Source organism: Sceloporus occidentalis, unplaced genomic scaffold, assembly GCF_023333645.1.
Source record: "Sceloporus occidentalis isolate IW3139 unplaced genomic scaffold, rSceOcc1.0.p SCAF_1, whole genome shotgun sequence".
Lineage (NCBI taxonomy): Eukaryota > Metazoa > Chordata > Lepidosauria > Squamata > Phrynosomatidae > Sceloporus > Sceloporus occidentalis.
This window is the reverse complement of record NW_028316981.1, coordinates 26,881,138-26,901,686: the sequence shown is the minus strand read 5'-3', so window position 1 is coordinate 26,901,686 and position 20,549 is coordinate 26,881,138. Positions and strand designations below refer to the sequence as shown.

Here is a 20,549-nt window from a genome sequence, read left to right as displayed (position 1 = left end):
TTGCCCTTCCATTAATCTGATTTCACTGATATCTCCAATCAGGAGCCAGTCAGTCCTGCTTCCCTTCCAACACTATAATTAGAGAACAGGCTATATTTCAGAGGAAGGAACTGGCAACCTCTGAGTATTCCTTGCCTAAGAAAGCCCAATGAAATTCATGGGATTGCCATAAATTGACAGGTGACATGAAGGCACATCCATACATACATGGAAGAGTTTACTTACTTGGAGGAAGAGAGGGCAGAGTATGGGAGAAGGATGGGCATGGGGAAGAAGTTTAGCACCTCTGTGGTGTGTGGACAATAAAGCAGATAAACTAATTAGTACATGGTACTTGACAGCAAGAAAGAACTATTATTTATTTATTTGCAGTATTTATACCCCACCCTTCAGCCCTAAAGGCTCTCAGAACAGCTTACAGTTATTATAATTTTTAAGTAGGTGGTTCCCTGTCCTCAGGCTTACAGTCTAAAACGACACAATACAAAAGGAGAAGGAAATGATGGTGGGGAAGGGGATCAGGTCCAGCAGTTCTTCTCTCCCTCCGAGGCCTGGGCCAAGGCAGATGGACTGGAGGGAGGGCTCTTCTTCTTAGTCCAGGCCAGGCCTGATGGAGCTGGGCCTGCATCACTCACTCCATGGCTGGAGTCACCCATCCCTAATTGTAACTGAACTGGGGTCTCACAGACTTTTTAAATGGTGAGGTTCTTCAACTCCTACAAATCTGAGCTCAGAAATCACCATGACAATTTTCCTTCCTATTTCACATTCTGTTTGGAAATAGAGGAGATGATGCATTTCATCATGCATTTCATTCTCTGTACCCATACCTCATCCCATCAAAGGGATGGAAGGCAGTGTGCGCTGCTCTGATTATTGTTGTTGCTGTATGCCTTCAAGTCGTTTCCAATCTATGGCAACCCTAAGGGGTTTTTCTTGGCATGATTAGTTCAGAGGAGGTTTGTCACTGTCTTCCCCTGAGGCTGAAAGCATGTGCCACCCAGTGGGTTGCATGGCTGAGCTGGGATTCAAACCCTGGTTTCCAGAGTTGTAGTCCAAGACTTAAACCATTATGCCACGCTGTCTGTCTTATTCTACTTCTCCTAAAAACAACCATACAGAAAAAACAAACACATATAAAACACGTATAATAATTTTAGTAGGGCAAGACATGTGCTTTTGTGGGGTGGTGGAGAAATATAATTCTCTCAAGAATAACAACAAAAGTTTTTTTTCTTTTTTCTTTTTGTTTTCCCCCCTTTTCTGACATAGTTTGGAATAGATCAGATTTGGGCACTGAAATGTAGAAAGGGAGGAGGCAGAATCTGTGTTGGCATGGAAACCCTTTTGTATTTAATATTTGCACTTTGGCAGGAAAGTGCTTGCTGTGTTTAATAGGCCCACTGGAACGTCAGCCTCTTGGAAGCACCCACTGTGCTTGTCAAGGAGGAAAAGGTTCTGAGATTTTTATTTCACTGGGTTATATATTGTATTTGTATTTTGCAGTAATGTCCTTTTCTTTGGAAAGTAGCATGAGACCTTCAAATTGTAATTATAAAACTACAGAATCACAGAATGGCAAGGGATCTGAATGTGATTTGTTCTCAGAGTGGCCAAATAGACTCTCAAGAGCCACATGCCAATTGTCAAATATTTGTATGTCCAGTTTGCATGTGCAGACAGCCAGTGTGGTTTAAGTGTGGGATTACAACGCTGGAGACCAGAATTCAAATCCTTGTTCAGCTATAAAACCTACTGGATGATCTTGGGCAAGTCACACTCTCTTAGCCTCAGAGGAGGGCAATGGCAAATCCCCTCTGAACAAATCTGGCCAAGAAAACATCATGGTAGGTTAGCTTTGGAGTCTCCAAAATCAAAAACTACTAGATGGTATGCAACAAACAGATGAACTAAGAATACAATCTTATACACACTTACTAAGTGATGGCCCACTGAGTAAACATGCTTAGGATTGCACTGTTAACAAAGGTCCACTGGGCAACATCTCCACACAGTCATTCTGGTTTGTCAATATGCTGGCTGGAGAAATTGTAACATTCCCATGAATTGACAGAACTTCCTCCACCTCCTAAGATCATGCTTTTGTGAGTGTTGTGTGCCTTCAAGTCGTTTCCAACTTACAGTGACTTTAACGTGAACCTATCATAGAGTTTTCTGGGGCTGAGAGTGTGTGACTTGCTAAAGTTACCCAGTTGAGTGAGGAATTGAACCCTGATCTCCACAGTTGTAGTTTAACACTCAGACCTCTACACCATGCTGGTTCTCTGCATCTAATTCTATTAATAGTTTATTTTTAGCTGTATCAGTTTTAACTTGTACGTTATGCTGAGTCCCTGACTAGGGAAAAAGGTAGGATATCAACAAACATTAAATCACAACAACAACAACATGTAAAGAATTGTGCCTCTCATTGGATATTAACAATAATCCTCCTTGTGAAAATTAGATGAAATGTACAGACATAGTAATACCCAAGCAGTGAAATGGGGGATTTAGATTGTACGCCATTGGCAGGTTTGATTGTTGAATTGATGGTGTCTGTAAAATGCATTTATGGAGCTATATAAACACTTATTATTATTATTATTATTATTATTATTATTATTATTATTATCTGGAGACTCTTGAGCAAATTGAGAAAAAATCTGATGGTTGGGCAGATAGCTTTACAATGTTAGATGAAGTGGAAGAAGGTTTGGGGTTTTCTTTCTTTCTTATACTTAAAACAAGTTTCAAGCAGACGCAGGACTTTAATTGGCAAGCGTCCAGACTATATTTCCTGTTCCCAAAAGTATGACCCTGTCAGAACAACATATTTTATAGTGTAGCCTAATTCCTACAGGCACTGTTCCTTTTTTAAAAAATGCATGTCCCCAGAATCTTTAGGAGCTACAATTTTTGTACAATGCAACAAAAATCACTGAATGCTTGTCTTAAGCAGTACTCCCATTAGGTGTGTAGGACTATGTTACCCAACAATGTTCTTAACTATGGTTGAAATCTTTCTATATTATTTTTTATCTATTCACAAGTATATCATCTTATTCATGAACCCCCCCTGCAATGTTAGTTAGTAGCTTCCTTCATACAACCTCTGCCTGTGCTGTTACTTTCTGTTCAGTAAGGGAGGCATTAGCTTGGGGAAAGCCATTAGCTATGGGTCTCATTCCGCTCCCCAGCTCCTGTTATAGCAAAATAATGATATTTTTGCAATACAGGAAAGAAAAAATAATGAAATAAATAAAATCTCTTTCTGAAAGAAGAAGAACCTGGCTAATCAAGTGTCAGTCAGGGAGGATAAAGAGGAAGCAATAGTGAGGATTGACTTCACAAAGAGGAATTTTTAAAGTAAAAATACTGTAGTGGGGTGGGAGCCTCTTGTCACTCCATAGTCCACATCCTAATATTACTAGTGCTGGAAATACATTACATAGCAATTTTTTTAAAAAAAAATCAGCACAGTTACAGTGTGAACAAAGTTATGGAAGGATGGCAGAGAAAATATAACATGGCAGTGCCATTATCTGGATTCCCCATAAGACTTGAGTGAATACAGTAGAGCAGTTCCAGGAAAGAGGCTACTGTTGGAGCAACCTTAGAGTATCTCTGCAATGCACAGTTATACTGGTTTGGTGACACTTTAATTGCTATGTCCCCTTCCAAAGGAACTGTGCAGCTTGTGATTTGCTGTAATTCAAGGAAGCAGGCAAGAATTCTGTAACAAAGAATTCCAAATACGCATAAATACAATTCCCAGGATTGTGTGTAGGATGCACCATAACTAAAGTGGGGCCAAACTATGGCTGCTGCCACACTGAAGAAAAAGTTTAACTCCACCTTAACTGCCATGACTCAGTGCTATGGAATTCTGGGATTTGTAGTTTTGTGAGACATTTAGCCTTCCTTGTCAGAGAGCTTGGATGCCCCACTAAGCTACAAATCCCAGAATTCCATGGCATTGAGCTATGGAAGTTAGTGATATTAAACTGTTTTATTCCTGCAGTGTGACAGTGGATAGAAATGAGTAGTGCAGATATACAGTCGGCCCTTCATATCCATGGATTCTTTATTCACGGATTCAAGCATCAATGGCTTGAAAATATTTTCAAAAAAGTATAAATTCCAAATAGCAAACTTTGATTTTGCCATTTTATATACAGAACACTATTTTACCATGCCATTGCATTTAATAGGACTCGAGCATCCATGGATTTTAGTATCCATGGAGGGTCCTGGAACCAAACTCCAGAGGATAACAAGGGTCCACTGTACTGTTGAGTCTTAGAGTGCGAAATCCTGGTCAAGAGCAAAAGTCTAACACAATAAGTAGACCAGTTTCATTTAGTAACTAAAATTACTATTTTTAAAAAAGACAAATGATGACTATGAAATGTTTATAAGTTCACAAGTGTCGTAGGAAAATTCACTTATGTGAATATTATTCATTCTATCTGCCAAAATACAAGAATCACAAGTCATTCAATGAAATTAATAAGCAATAGCTTTAAGTGAAAGAAAATATTTCTTCATACAACCTATCATTATCTTATGCTTCTTCACTGCCACAGGCCTTCTAACATAAATTAAAGACTGCTGCTTGATTTGCAGCTCCACTAAGCTTACGAAAAAACATTATTTCTGTGACATCAGTATCCAAAGGAGTTCCACATTTCCATGTCCATTACTTGACAATGGTGATATCAAATGATACCTTGCATGAGTGAGGCAGGGATGAAAGATCAAACAAGAAAAAGAAGAGTGTTCATGTTCTTTCATTGCAATGGTGGAACAGACACCATTGACACAACAGATTCCCCTTCCCCTTGCAGTCTCCATGTGATTCCTAGCTCTGCTCTGGTGGATTGGAAAACCTTTCAGATCAGTCATGGTGGCTTAAAGTGGGATGCAAAGAAGAGGAGAAAGAAGATGAGGAAGAAGAGAAGTCCCACTGCATAACTGAAGTCCACTCATGTGCCACTGGATGGAAGTTCTTTGGTTACAGTGGCCTTGTTCATTCCAATCTCTCTCAGTATATGTTCATGTTGTTGTGTCCCTTCAAGTTATTTCTGATTAATGACAACCCTAAGGCGAACCCATCACAGGGTTTTCTAGAGCTGAGAGTGTGTGTCACCCAGTAGGTTTCCATGGCCGAGTGAGGAATCAAACCCTGATCTCCAGAGTTGTAGTCCAACACTCAAACCACAACATCATGCTGGCAATTTATTTCTGGTTATATAAGTTCCATGGGTGAAGACAATATACAGTAAAGAAATAAATACATCATATATGCAATGTATGTGAAACATAGTAGTATTGTGCTCTTCCTAGACACACCCCAAAGGTTGCTTACTCCACTGGTTCTGCCCCTGGCACTGATGCACACAGGCTACTTTCACACTAATACTAAACTTGGGACTGCCAGAGTACATGGCCAGCATGCTTTAGCACGGAGAGTATGTGGTTAAAATTGTGGAGTATCCCTCCACTATGTCCAAGCACTCATTCATGTAGAGATTGTCTTCTAAACTGTTATTTCAGCATGGATCAGGTTTTGACATACCATCTTCCAAAGCCATAATATATACATTTTTGTGCCAGCTTGCCAAGACCTGACACAGGCTTAATTCAGTACATGGCCTCATACAATGACCTTGCTGGCCCCATACCTGGAGGGATGACAATGTTAAAACTGCATCAGTTGGGTTTTTTTTCCCTATGGAATCAGGGCCAGTTCTGTCCTTAGAGTGAGGCTGCTCCCTCAGGCATTTCAGGTGTGCAAAAAATCAGCAAACTGTTAGTGATTTCTTCTTAGGGCCCTTTTACACTCCACAGTTATAATACTTTGATTCCACTTTAACTCCTGACTGCATTCTATGGCATCCTGGGATTTGTAGTTTGGGGAAAGCCTGCTGATCTCTAAGTGAGAATTTTAAATTCCTAATAAAACTAAAAAAAATCCCAGAAATCAATAGAATAAAACTGTCAAGTAAAAGTGGAATCAAACTATTTCAGTTTGTACAATTGTGAAAGGGACTTTACTATACTCTTAGTACTTTATCACATGAAACTATAAAAGCAAAATTTTAACAGAATCAAAGTGTCTTTACCATGCAATGTTGTGTCCATTCAAAGACTACCTTGCATTACATTTGTTACTGTATTGCACCTTTTCATGAATGGGAAAAACCCATCAATAGGCTCCCAATCTTGCTGTTATTCCATTATTGCCTTTTTTTGCAATAGGTCCCTTATGCTACATTCCCGCTACTCAGGCAGTCACATGGTGTGAGTGGGTGTGATTCCGCTCCTCTCCCCCTTTCTCCATCCCCCTTGCAGCGATCATGACCACCAACACCTTCCCACAGCCAGTTGATGTGTACACATTCACACAGCAGCTGGCTTCAGGAGACACTTGGCAAGCATGATTGATCCCCCTACACTGAAGTATGTGAGTGTGCACACAGCAGCCCTGCACTTCAGGAGGGCAGGAGGAGCAGTGATCATGGCTGTCAACACCTTCTGGAAGCTGGCTGCTGTGTGCATATTCACATGACAGCGAGCTTTGGGAGAAGGGAGGGAGCAGCAATCATGCCTGCCAACACCTTCCCGAACCCAGCTGATATATGCACATTCACACAGAAGCCAGCTTCACGAAGCAGTTGGCTGCCGTGATAGCTTGCTCCCACCCTTCCTTTGAGAAGACAGTGTTTAGCCCAATCTTGGATCACCAAAGCTCTATTGTATGGAAAAGTTTCATAAGAAATGATGCCAAATTGGTATGCTTCCTTTCTTAATCTCACACTGTTGTGGCAGGAGAGCAGGCTAGTATGATAAAGTTTTTATTCCCAGAGAGGGGCACTTGTTTTTTCTGCCTCTGGCACCAAAATAATTTGGCTGGCCCAGGATGCTAGCAGTTTTTACGTGTGAGGAGACGGGTAGCAGGAAGGCAGCAATTTGCTGTTCCATCACAGGCCACAAATTCATACCTTCCAACAGTTCACTGATGAAAACCAAGGGCCTATCACATTACAAAAGAAAGATGAGAGGCAGCAAGATAGAAGCAGCTTTTCTGTTTTCCTTTCTGCATGCCCACAACGCATTTCCGCTCGATTTCCAACGGAGACTATCGTAAATGCCTGCCTTTAGTCCTGCTGGAAAAAAACATTTGGCAAAAGCAACACTTTTATGATCAGCTTCCTCTGGGGTGAATAGAATTGCTACAACATCATGTGGGAAGGTAAGTAGGAAGCGGCTTCTATCTTGCTGCCTCTCAACTTTCTTTCATGATGCAATAAGGACCCAAGAAACATGGGCCCAAGCAATATCAGAATGAGGTCAAGAAGGCAAATGTTAGTAATGAAGAACACCTGAACTAGGGCTGGCTCCAGCAGTTTGCTCTTGTGTTAGCCTGCAGGGAAGAACAAGATTCTGTCCCCTCTTCTCCTTTCCTCCCCCTCTTAACTGAGTATAAACTTCTTTTGCACTTTGAAATTAGTTTGCAGCAACTGAAATAGGCTAAAGACAAAGGGGGAAAGCGGGAGGGGGACGCAGACATGGATAACTTAATAGCACCTGAAAAAGGGGAATGATAGAGGATGAACTGGGACTGTCCCCACCCAATTTAGACAGTTAAAGGGTATGCAAAAAGATGGTCCTGTGTGGCCTTCATTTATCCTAAGAAACTGCAGGCATAGTTTATTCTTCTTTGCTGCTTAAAAACAAAGAGAGATTCCCAGTGAATTTGTTAATCCAGCGAAGAACGGTGCAAAATCATGGCTGGATCAGTTGATTAACACACCTCACAAGACCCTCTTTTTCCAGCAGAAATGGTTGACCTTTTAACAGGCTTTTCCCTAGCTACCACTGCTGTTGCTTAGGAGTTTAAAACATGACCAAATACCCCAAACACATAGTAAATGATTATCATTTTGGTTAATATTGTAGATCGTGATCGTGGCTTACTGTCAATGGGAATTGTCTTTGCTATCTATTAGCTTAGATCTAGGCTGCCACTAGTTTGATTTCACTGTTATGAGACTAGATGCATCTAGTAATTAGGTATGGAGAACTGTTCAAAAGATGGCAAGCAAGAAAGGTCACTGATCTCTGTTGTTGGGCTGAATGTCCAATGGTGGAAAGACAGAGCTATTATATCATAGTAAGGCATGCTGGAGCTGCTTCTCAGTTAGACTACTATAAAGTGTTCAAACTGAAGCTGCCCTTAAAAAGTGCTCAGAAACAGCAACTGGTGCAAAATGGTACAGCAAGCTTGCTTTCTGGTATACATTTTACAGGTCATATACATTTTACAGTTCTACATCTGTTACGCACAGGGTTTCCAGTTCACAATTATCACGGGCCCTGAGATTTAGAGGCTAAAACCTGAGATCTAGGGATAGACCCTGGTGATGTCATTAAATGTTGTAATAAAATAAATAAAATATTTTTTTATTTGTATCCCACCTCTCTATCAAAGATAATCAAAGCAGCTTACATATTAAAACTCCATACAAATCCCAATATCCCCTTTCCCTCCCTCCCCTAAAACAGAATTAAACAATAAAATATTAAAATAAACAATGAGGGATTAGGCATAGAACAGTCAATGGGGAAAACATATTAGGTGTGTGGCTGGGATTATGCACTAAGTACCAACCACAGTGGCTCACAGCTTGTCATTCAAATGCATGACCTTATTCCACTAGGGAAACCCTGAAGAGAAACGGGATTTAAACAAGATTTAAATGAGAAAAAACCCACAAATGCAGGAAGTTTATCACACAACGTCACTGTTAATGTGAAATAACGTGAAGTTAAAGTGAAGGTAAAATGGAGGGAAATGGCAGCTTTTTACTTTTGGAACTTCTCGAAAGTAAAAAGCTTCCATTTTTCTCTGTTTTGCCTTCGCTTTAACTTTGCTTTATTTCACTTTAGCAGTCATTTTGTGTGATAAACTTCCCGCATTTGCAGGGTTCTTTAAATTTTAAATCTTGTTTAAATCCCATTTCTCTTCAGGATTTCCCTAGTGTGATAAGGTCCACAGATTGAGAAAGAGTGGTGGGAGAGAAAAAGGGAAAGAGTATTTCTCTTTTGCAATTTAAGACCCAAAGAGGATGCAGAGCAGAGGGTGAGACCTGACACCACAATAACAGGGAGGGAAGGAAGAAGCTGATGTGCCCCAAAGAGTCTTTGCAAGTTTCAGAAACAAACCAATGAAGTCTTACAAATTATATCAAGCTGCTGCTCTGTAGCTAAATTGGAGGTATGTGCATAAACCCTTTCCTCTTGCCTGGAGGTTAGCCCACTAGAACTAAAGAATTTGCATCCTTGGAGAATTGCACCTGGAGGTAGCCCACGAAACTTAAAATTTGGGGCCAGGCCCTGAAATCTGGTAACCCTAGTGACACAGGATTCTGAAGTTTATCTGGAACAGGTTGAACTTTAAAAATGCTAGGTCCTACAAATCCCTAAATGGCTCAGGGCCCATGATATCAGAAAACTGACTCCTTCTATATGAACCCACTTGTAATTTACAATATTCACTGAAGATCTAGGTTGTACATCCCTTAACTTAGGGCGGGTCTACACTGACCAGAATACACCAGAATGCTCCCAGAATATTCTGGCCTTGAAGCTGCCCCAAATTCCCCCCATTACCTGTACATTGCAGAGTGAAGCCAGGCAACTGTCTATACGTGTGTTGCACTGTCCTTCCTGACACTGCCACCACTGGTGCAAGTCGCTCTCTCTGAGGTTAAAAATGACGTGCCCACCACACATGGCTGGGTACCTCATTGTGATCTCAGAGGAAGAGACTTGCAGCAGTGGTGATGGTGGCTGCTGGTAAAGGTTTTAAAAATAAGTCTTTTTAATGCAGTTTAAGGCAGGGATGACCTTGATTCAGTGCAAAAATAGCCTCACATCTTGAAGACAGTCTGTTGTCAAACTGAGTCTTTGGCCCTACGTTGTGAACACAGGTTGCAATAAGTGTAGAACTGATGCATTTGACTCTTGTAGGCATGCCACTGGACAAGTTAATTTGGTAGAAGTAGGCAATGGGGTCTTATTATGTTTTAGCCCCTCGAACATGTGGTCAAACTTTTTTGTTCTGCAAAAAGTTGGTTGGTTTTTAAAGGGTGGTTAGTCAGTTTTATTACAATGTCTTCAGTGCTCTGCTGTTTTTTAAATGGTTTAAATATTTGTTTTGTGAACTGCCCTGAGGCCAAAAGGCAGTGTGTTGTTAGTTTAATATATATATATATATATATATATATATATATATATATATTATATAAGACATAAAGAGAACTTCAAAATACTTTGTATGCTGAAAAGTGCTAAAGCAATTATCATCTTACTCTCTTTGTACAGCAGGCTTAGCTAGGATGTATTAAGTCTACATCTTCAGACCTATAGCAGTTTCATGCCACTGTAATTATCAATTCTCCATCTTATAAAATTCTGGGATTTGAAATTTTATGAGGGATTTAGAACACAAATGATCCAGAATGCCCTAGCAGAGACTATTAAGCATCTCACAAAACTATAAATCTCAGAATTCTGCAGAATGGGGACATGACAGTAAACATGGCATAACATTGATGTAATTATAGTACAAGTACTGTATTTTCTGGCGTATAAGACTACTTTTTAACCCAGGAAAATCTTCTCAAAAGTCGGGGGTCGTCTTATACACCGGGTGTCATCTTATAGGGCAGGTGCTGAAACTTCTGAGCTGGACTGGAGAATCTGCAGTCGCTGTATATGGTGGGGGAGCTCAAAAAACAGCCGCGGCCGCATCCCCATCATATGCGATGATCGTATGAAAGCAGCTACCGCTCTGATAGTCTTGGAGACAGTGAGGGCTGGGCAAGCAGGGAGAGTTGACCAATCCAAGCAGGCTTTGTATACAACAAGGTTTCCTGCTAAGTACCTGCATGTCATTTGAATTAAAATTACCATATTGAAATCAAATCTGATGTTTTTTTAATTTGTATTTGGTGTGCTTTGGAAGAGGGGTAGTCATATACGGTGAGTATATCCCAAACTCTATAATTTAACTGGAAAAGTTGGGGGTCGTCTTATACGCCCAGTCGCCTTATACGCCGGAAAATACGGTATATTCTAAATCACAGTTCCACACATTTCTTAGCATGATTGGAAAGGAACTCAAACTTCACTTCCCCAAAGGGTTGGATTGATATCATCTGCTTTTTAATTACCAGTAGTATCTACAATCTGAACCATAACCACAGATTTCTCTGCCTGATTATCTGATTATTACCTGTTTGGTAGATGAAGGCAACGCTGTGGATATGGCATATCTTGATTTCAGTAAGGCTTTTGATAAGGTCCCCATGACATTCTTGCAAACAAGCTAATAAAAGGTGGGTTAGACAATGCAACTGTTAAATTGATTTGTAATTAGTTGACCAGCTGAACGCAAAGGGTGCTCAGCAATGGCTCCTCTTCATCCTGGAGAGTAGTGACCAGTGGGGTGCCACAGGGTTCTGTCTTAGGCCCAGTGCTATTCAACAACATTATCAATGAGTTAGATGATAGAATAGGGGACATGCTTATCAAATTTCTAGAGGACACTAAATTAGGAGGAGTAGCTAATACCCCAGAGGACAGGATCAAAATTCAAAATCACCTTAATAGATTAGAAAGCTGGGCCAAAGATAACAAAATGAATTTCAGCACAGGCAAATGTAAAGTAATGAACTTAGGGGAAAATAATGAACTGCATAGATATAGGATGGGGGACACCTGGCTGAATGAGACTATATGTGAAAGGGATCTAGGAGTCCAAGTAGACCACAAGTTGAACATGAGTCAACAGTGCGATGCGGCAGCTAACAAGGCCAATGCAATTCTAGGCTGCATCAATAGAATACTGGGCACCACAATTCAAAAAGGATGTTGAGAAACTGGAGTGTGTCCAAAGAAGGGCAGCCAAAATGGTAAAGGGTCCAGAAACCATGCCTTATGAGGAGAGACTTAGGGAGCTGGGTATGTTTAGCCTTGAGAAGAAATGTGATATTGTTAGGAAGGATCAAATTAGGGGAGTTATACGAGAGGCGTGTCCTAACAACACACGCAGCAGGATCGTGTCCCTATGTGTATGCCAGAGGTCATCTAGTCCAACCCCGGGGAGAAAGAGACTCGGATGCCAAAGGAGGTGCAATTAAAATATGAACATTTATTAAAGCCACACAACAAAAGGGATCACACACACACACATACATTCAACGCTAAAGCAAGGCAGGGGTGGGTTCGGGAGTAAAGGAAAAGGATAAAGGCACCGTTGGGAATATTTACCTTCAATGTCTTCTCCAAGACGTCGGATGTGAGGAATGGTGGATGGTGAGACATGGCCGTGGGAGCGGGGAAAGAAAGCGGTGGCCGCAGTGGCTAGGAGCTGAGTTCCAGCAGGCAAAGCTAACTAGAGGCCCGGTAACAGTGAGCTTGGCTTAGCTCAAGTGATTTCAGCAGAGCACAAGGCTCCAGGAATGCAAGCTCAGAGCGAAATGCTCTACAAGCAAGGAACTCAGGCAAGGAACAACTGCTTAACAAGCCCACTGAAGGGCAAAAAGTGGGGTCCTTATATACTGCTAAACATAACCTCAGGCTATGGCAGCCTGGCAGACAAAAGGCTTGATGACTTATCTTTGTCTAAGCTGAAACTTACACAATGGATACACAAAGCATAGGTCTGCCACTTATTCAGGAGGAGTTAATACCTTGATGGTCGAGCCGTTAAGTTAATCACTGGCTCATTAAGGAGGGAGCCATAGCTATTGTGCTTCTTGTCTCAGGTAGCTTGCGAATCCAGTATAGCAACTCCCAAAACTGCTGCTGAAAGGTTTAAATCTACCTTTTTTCCTTGACCATGCCTAGCAAGGGTTGCTGGCTACGTGGTCTGCTTGTTCTTGGGATAATGGCAGCTAGCGATGGGATCAGTCAGGAGTCATGGCTTCAGATCACATGGCTACCAACATTTATATAAAACCATACTTGATAACAATATGACAGCCCTGTTTAAATATTTGAAGGGATGTCATATTGAGGATGAAGCAGGCTTGTTTACTGCTGCTCCTGAGAATAGGACCTGGAGCAATGCATGCAAGCTACAAGAAAAGAGATTCCACCTCAACGTTAGGAGGAACTTCCTGAGAGTAAGGGCTGTTAGATAGTGAAACACACTCCCTCGGAGTGTAGTGGAGTCTCCTTCCTTGGCAGGGGGTTGGACTGGATGGCCTTTGTTTTCTCTTCCAACTCTATGATTCTATGATCTCAGGTGGGTTGCAGTCTAAATGAAGCAAATTTCAGGCACCCTCCCCTCTTTGACAAGTAAACCTCAGCAGGGAACTGAACAGCAGGATAGCCCAGATTGGTTTGGTATGGTCCAATGTGCCCCTCCAACCCCAGGAATTTCCCCCCCACTCCACATAAACTGTGTGCTGGATTTCCTGGATTCACTTATCAGATTCAAAACATTGACAGCTATTGAAAATCAGGGTGACTTCTCGTACACAGAGATTGATTCTTTTGTTTTTAAGGAAAACCATGGCTTATTTATGAAACATGTGATTCAGCAGGTGTGATCTAGCAAAAGTCTGCTATACCCTTCCTTTTTATTGATACCAGAGTAAATATTTGTCTGAAAGTCACTCAACCTGTCAAGTAAGTGCATGCTTCAGTTACCCTGAGCTTGCAGTGACCCATACAATCTTTTTGGCAATCATTCTAAATTTTTTCAACCTCACGATTCTGTTCTCTGCTAATCTGGGCATTCAGTGCAGTTCTTAAGTGCATTGTGAGCTGGACACTACAATTATTCACCTGTGCTGCTGCACAAGATAGACGCTGGTATTATTAGGTGTAGAAAAGGGCAACCAAAATGGACTAGAACAATTCCTTTATGAAGCAAAGCACTGTTTGGCTAAGAAAAAAGGTGAGTAAAGAAAGAGATGATAGAGGTGTGTAACATTGGGCATGGCGTGGAAAAAGGAACAAAGGGTTGGTTTTCTTCTTCTTTCATGATATTAGATCCTGGAGTCATCCACTGGAGCTGCATGGTGAGAGATGCAAGACTGATAAACTGATAAACTATTTCTTTACACTGTACTTAACTGCAGCATTCAATACCACAAGATCTTGTGGAGATTTCGAGTGTATATGTTTCCAAAAGATTAGACAAATTCTCAGAATATAAGGCTATCAGTGGCTACCAGTCATGATGGTTGTGTATTTCTTCCTGCATCAGTGGTAGTATGCCTATTTGCTGGGGAACATGAGCAGGAAGGTGCCACTGCCCTCATGTCCATCATTTGGGGTTCCTATGGACCTTTGACAGGCCAGTGTGTGCAAACAGAAGGCTAGACTAGATGGATCTTTGATCTGACACAAGCCAGGAGATGCTGCAGTAGTTTGCCTTTGCCTGGGCTTAGAGGGAAGGACAAGATTCTGCTTCCTCCTTTCCCTGCTGCTGACTTATAATCGTAGATTCTAAAAGGTGTTATTCACACTGAAAATAATCCAGAATGAAACCAAGTTGAATCTACATTGTACCCATGTATCCCAAATGCACCCAATGCAGTTGGGGGGTGGGGGGGAGACTGCCAAAAAACCCACTTAATCCAGGCTAATCAATATCGGGGTTTTCCCTGAGCTTTTTAAACTCTGCATTGTTGGTAGTGTAAATAACCAATGTGGATAGACCTGGGATAAAATGCAACATGCCAAAAAAAAGTTCCAAATGAATTGGCATTGTTGTTTCCATCTTTATTCAAATGCTTGCATGTGTGAGCAACTGAACTCACAGAGATGTGTATCAGTGTGGTTCCATAGTATGAATAACAAAGCCAGAATGTGTGGTTGAGATTATTCACATCATTGCACTAAAAACAACATCTGAATAACCCCATAGAGTTGGAAGAGACCAGAAGGGCCATCCAGTGCAACCCCATTCTGCCACGCAGGAACATGCAATCAAAGTACCCCCGACAGATGGCCATCCCCGCCTCTGTTTAAAGACCTCCAAATTTTTTAATTCAATTTGCACCAATGGAAGTAAGTCAAGGTGAAAGAGAGAAAATGGAATGAAGAGAGAGAAAGGGGGGCATTTTAAAAGCAGTTGAAAAAATTAATTGGAACTGTCTTTGCTAAGCTGAGACAGAATATGAAATAGACTACTTTGGATGTTGGTAGACTTTCTTTCTTTGGCGGTCTTTAAACAAAGATTGAAATGTCATGTCTCAGGAATGCTTCATTTGTATATTTCTGTATGGCAGAGAGTTGGAGAGATGATCCTGGCAGTTCTTTCCAACTATGATTCTGTTTCCATAGGCTGCCACCCTTGGCCCCTCAGAATTTGATACATTAGTTAAGAGCCTTTTGTGGTAGGCTTCTTTGCCCTTTGGAAAATATTGCTGATGTAGATGATGGATATAGAAACATATACTGTTTCAGCTCCAAATCATATAGTGAGTTCTTACAGAAGAAGGGGAAAACTTTACTATGAAGATGCAAATCTATGTGGCGAATATCATGCACAGGTGTACAACTAGCCTTAAGCTTCTCCTTCTGTAGCCCCCAGAACTGGTGAGATTTTCCCCTATAATTTCCCAATTTCCCCTGCAAGCCACCTGAGCTGCAAAGCTTGGAAGGCTGTTCCTAGGCTCCCAAGACTGCTGGTAGTACAGTAGTAGCATGTGAGCAATGGAGATTGCTGGGATGGCCATGCAGGAAGACACAATCAAAGCACTCCTGACAGATGGCCATCCAGCCTCTGTTTAAAAACCTCCAAAGATGGAGCCCTACCACATTCTGTGTGCAGCAATATAGGTGAAGAGATGGTTAAGAGGTGATATGATAGCCCTGTGTAAGTATTTGAAGGGGTGTCATACTGAGGCTTATTTTCTGCTGGTCCAGAGAACAGGACACAAAATAATGGACGCAAGCTACAGGAAAAGAGATTCCACCTAAACATTAGGAGAGGAACTTGCAACAAGGGGACAAACGATGAGGATGAACTACTATTTTAAACAGGAAATAAACCCAGTAATTTGTATACCCTGGAAAGTAGGAAGATTCCCCTCCTCTTCTCTCCCTTCTGTTAAGTTAATTGCGTGCAAAACACTTAAATGCTTTGAACAGTTTGCAGCAACTGAAGTGAACCAAGGAGAAAGGGAGGATGTGGGAGGAAGAGAAAGAAGCCAGGGCATTCATTTTAAAAACAGCTTGGAAAGTGGAATGCAGAGGAGTAATGGGGACTGTCCTTACCAAACTGGACAACTGGAAGATATGGGCATGGGAGTGAGTCATTTTAACGTGTCAGCACAGCAGTGAGTCAGAGTGTCAGGAATCCAGTAAATGCAGAGAAACAAATGAAGTGGCACAAACAGGCTGGTGATCAGATTCCAGAAAGCAATCAGACAAAGGACTAGTGGTCCTTGATCTTCTGGTCTAAGAAGAAGTGTCATTCATGTTTTGGAGCAGGTAGGCTTGTTTAGCAACTTCTCTCACAGACAAGTTGAGAACCAAGCATAGGAGAGTCCTTGGATAAGGGCCAACAGGACCTCTACTGGTTTATCATGTTACTTGATTCCTTTCCCTCCGCTGCTGAGACAGCAAAAGCTCAGGCTGTTCAAACCCCACAGAGAAGATTCCCTGATTTTAACTTAACTGGTGGTGACTTACAGTGGGAAAAGATTCTGGGCTAAATCCAGTCCTTAGTCCCGACTGGAGGCAGACCCATTGAAACAACTACCTTGTACAGTAGGCCCTTGGTATCCACGGTCTTCCTCTCTCTCTCTTTTTTTTTTTACTGCCCTCTTGCTTCCCCAACCTCATTGTGTTTTCCAGTAAGTTGTGCCTTCTCATGTTGTGGCCAAAGTAAGACAGCTTCAGTTTAGTCATTCTGGCTTCCAGGGAGAGTTCAGGCTTTATCTGTTCTAGGATCCAATTGTTTGTCTTTTTGGCCATCCACATCTCAAATGAATTAATTTTCTTCCTGTCACTATACAGCTCTGACATCTGTGCATGCTAATAGGGAACACAATGACTTGCACAGTTCTAACTTTAGTATTCAGATGTATACACTTTAGGATTTTGTCTAGTTCTTTCATAGCTGCCCTTCTCATTCCTTCTTGACTGCAGTCTCTGTTCTGTTGTTCAGTGTTTGATCCAAGGTATGGGAAATCTTTAACTATTTCAATTTCCTCATTATCTAGGTTGAATTTATGTAAATCCTCCATGGTCATTATTTTTGTTTTCTTTATGTTTAACATTAGGCCTACCTTTGCATTTTTTTCTTTGACTTTCTTTAGTGATTGTTCCAAGGCTGTGATACTTTCCACTAGTAGTAAAGCTGCTGTCTGTATATCTTAGATTGTTGCTATTCCTTCCTCCTATCTTCACTCCTCTGTCTTCCATGTCCAAACCTGTTCCACGTATGATATTTTCTGCACACAAGTTGAATGGACAGGGTTATAAAATGCAGCCTTGCCTGACTCCTTTGCCATTCTGTTTCTCCATATTCTGCTTTTACTGTAACCTCTTGTCTTGAGTACAGATTTCTCATCAGGACTATCAGATGTGGTGACACTTCCATATCTTTAATAGCATTCCATAGTTTGTCATTATCTATTCAGTATTACACTTTTGTTATTGGAAAAAAAAGAGGAGTTGGTTACACGTAACCTGTTATTTGGAGTATGTTACATCCAAGCTCTGTATTTTGGACAATCCCATTTAACATATCTCTGAAAGAACGAATTTCAAGCTTCCGTAGTAAAGGAGGAATGGATTACTTAAGAGTACTTTGAAGAAATAACCAGCAAAGCTGTTCCTTTCTCCTTCTGAAAAAGTACCCAGGAACTGTGTGGCTCATTTGACACTAAAATACCCAAGTGGGAACACTTACTTGTCACAAAGAACAAAATGAAAGGTTCTCTGGCTTTTCTCTTCTATTGCCTTTCATTTCTAATTCAAAGAGTACAGTGAGATGTTTATTCTTCATCCATCCATACATATCCAAATATGTTAAAAATCCATTACAGATAATAATGTTTTATGGCCAAAATCCAGCCATTGGGCATGTATAATTCCGGCGGAAGCAATGCATGATTTTAGTAAGAAGATTTTATTTGGCAAGGAGACTTTTGTGAAATATACAGACAGCACAAAAAAAGTAAAGTCTCCTGATCGTGAGATAGGGTAATTCAGAGCTTGAGTAAGGGTGGTCAGGGGGCATATAAAGCTTATGAAAATTTGTAACAGAGCAAGCTTGGGTATGAAGTTCTCTTAGGCCATAATACCATAGCTTTTCCTCACATAGCTTGCAGACTCTTATTGAGTTCAAAACTACAGAATTATTATTAATTGTTGTTGTTATTATTGTTGTGTGCCTTCAAGTCATTTCTGATTTATTGCTACCCTCAGGGGTAAGATTTGTTCAGAGGAGGTTTGCCTTTGCCTTTGAGGTTGAGAGAGTGTGACATGCTCACATCACCCAGTGGGTTTCCATGGGTGAGAGTGGATTCAAACCCTGGTCTCCAGGGTTGTAGTCCAGCACTCAAACTACTATACCACCCTGGCTGTCTTTATAGTTTAGGCTCTTGTCTAGTTCTTTCATGACTGCCCTTCCCATTCCTAGTCTTCATCTTATTTCTTGACTGCAGTTTGTTAAAAACAGATTTAAAGATTAACATGTTTGGGATGAACTTATGAAGCCCAAAGGCCTTGATGAACAGCCAAGTAGTGTTTAAGATCAATCAGGCACCATCTCAAAAAGTTCTATTATTCACAGGAAAGAGCTGGTTATGGAGTTGTGTTGTTCTCACATAAGTAAACCATAGATGCCCCTTGTATTGTATGAAGCAAAGATGATTTGCAGTAAGAAACATCTGTGAGCAAGAACAGCAATGGCCAGCATAAACAGCTTTGTTGTTGTGTGTCTCCGAGTAATTTTTTTTTTTCTTATGGCAACCCTAAAGTGAACCTGTCCTGGGGTTTTCTTGGCAAGTTTCTTCAGAGGGGGTTTGCCATGGCCATCCCCTGAGGCTGAGAGCGTGTGACTTGCTCAAGGTCACCCAATGGGTTTTTATACTCGAGCGGGGAATCAAATCCTGATCTCCAGGGTGCCAGAGCTCAACCCACTGCATCATGTAAGTAAGCCATAGATGCCCCTCATATTGTATGAAGCAATGATGACTTGCAGCAAGGAACATCTCTGATCGAGAACAGAAGTGGCCAACCTAAACAGCTTACCCCCTCCCTTTTTTATTTGCATAGCCAACAAGGGTTTCAGAATCTCATGTAAAATAATTTGATGGAAAGAGTCACCGGACTTCAGTATTCCTGTGGTGTTTAATCTGAGCATTGCACTTTTCACCCCAATTATGCTGATCTAATCGGTTGTGATCTATTTTCCTCCCCATGGTTCCACCCCCTCGGCCGTAGCTGTGGGATGCTAGTCCTGCTAGCATGCAATGTGAAATTAGTTGTTCAACATTGTGAATGCTCCTCTTTTCAACCCCTCCCTCCTGTCTTCATGAATTTTTATCTGACTGTAATTCACTTAATTCTGACCTGCTTTTTCTCAGCTTTCACTTTGACTTTGGAAAAGTTTCACAGGATTCAGTTCCTCAGTCACAAGGGCCGACATGGGCGAGGGAGTAGAGAAGGGAGAAATAATGTTCATTTTGAACACTTTTCCAGACATTGTTGGGCTGCAACTCCCATGAGCCTATGGCTGCATGTGCACTACAGAAATAATGCATTTAGATACTGCTTTAATGGCCATGGCTCAATGCTATGGAATCCTGAGATTTGTCTCCAAAACTATAAATCCGAGAATTCCACAGCATTGAGTCATGGTAACTAAAGCGGTGTCAAACTGCATTATTTCTGCAGTGCAGATGAGGCTCTCATGGCCATGGCCAATGGTGAGAAAGGATGGGAGTTTCAATCTAACATTTGGAGAATTGCAACTTGCCTACCCCTGCCCTAAGCATATTCACACAAAGACCAACAACCCTATATGGAGGTTGGCAGTACCATGTTCACTGTTGCATCTCCAGCCACACTTACACCTATGCAACTAGTGTCCATATTAATGTTTCCTTTGGGTAGGCAAATGTTCACATATTAATATAAGAGTACCCATGCGCCCTGCTTTGGTGAGAACCATCTTTTTCATGAAGGGCTGGCCAGTCCAAGTTCAGGCTAAAGAAGAAGAACCCCAAGAAGAGAGGAAAACAGGGACCTTGAAGTTGACCATGAACTATTGATTCATTTAAACAAGATTGGAGAAATGTTGTCAGATTTATGAAGAAGAATCGGAATAATGTAATAGTTTTATGATTTGAAATATAATAATATACTATTAAGTAGAAATGTCATATTGTAGTTAGTAATATAAGCATGTAATTTTTATTATGAATTAGAGGGAGTAGGAGTAAGTGATAATGCTAACCTTAGGTTGATAAGTGGGAAGCCACATGTATTTCTTTGTATGTGTT

At 41.2% G+C, this 20,549-nt stretch overlaps 1 protein-coding gene across 3 annotated transcripts in view; it reads left to right on the top strand.

The window, feature by feature from the left end:
• The window catches only part of FAM107A (family with sequence similarity 107 member A), a 79,800-nt gene that overhangs the window by 47,707 nt on the left and 11,544 nt on the right, over positions 1-20,549 (top strand). The window contains exon 1 of one of the 3 annotated variants that reach the window (XM_089518694.1): positions 13,865-13,978. The exons of the other annotated variants lie outside the window; for them this stretch is intronic. The gene's annotated coding sequence lies outside the window, so the exon portion shown is untranslated. Of the gene's footprint in view, positions 1-13,864; positions 13,979-20,549 lie in introns of those variants that run through there. 3 annotated transcript variants of the gene reach the window in all.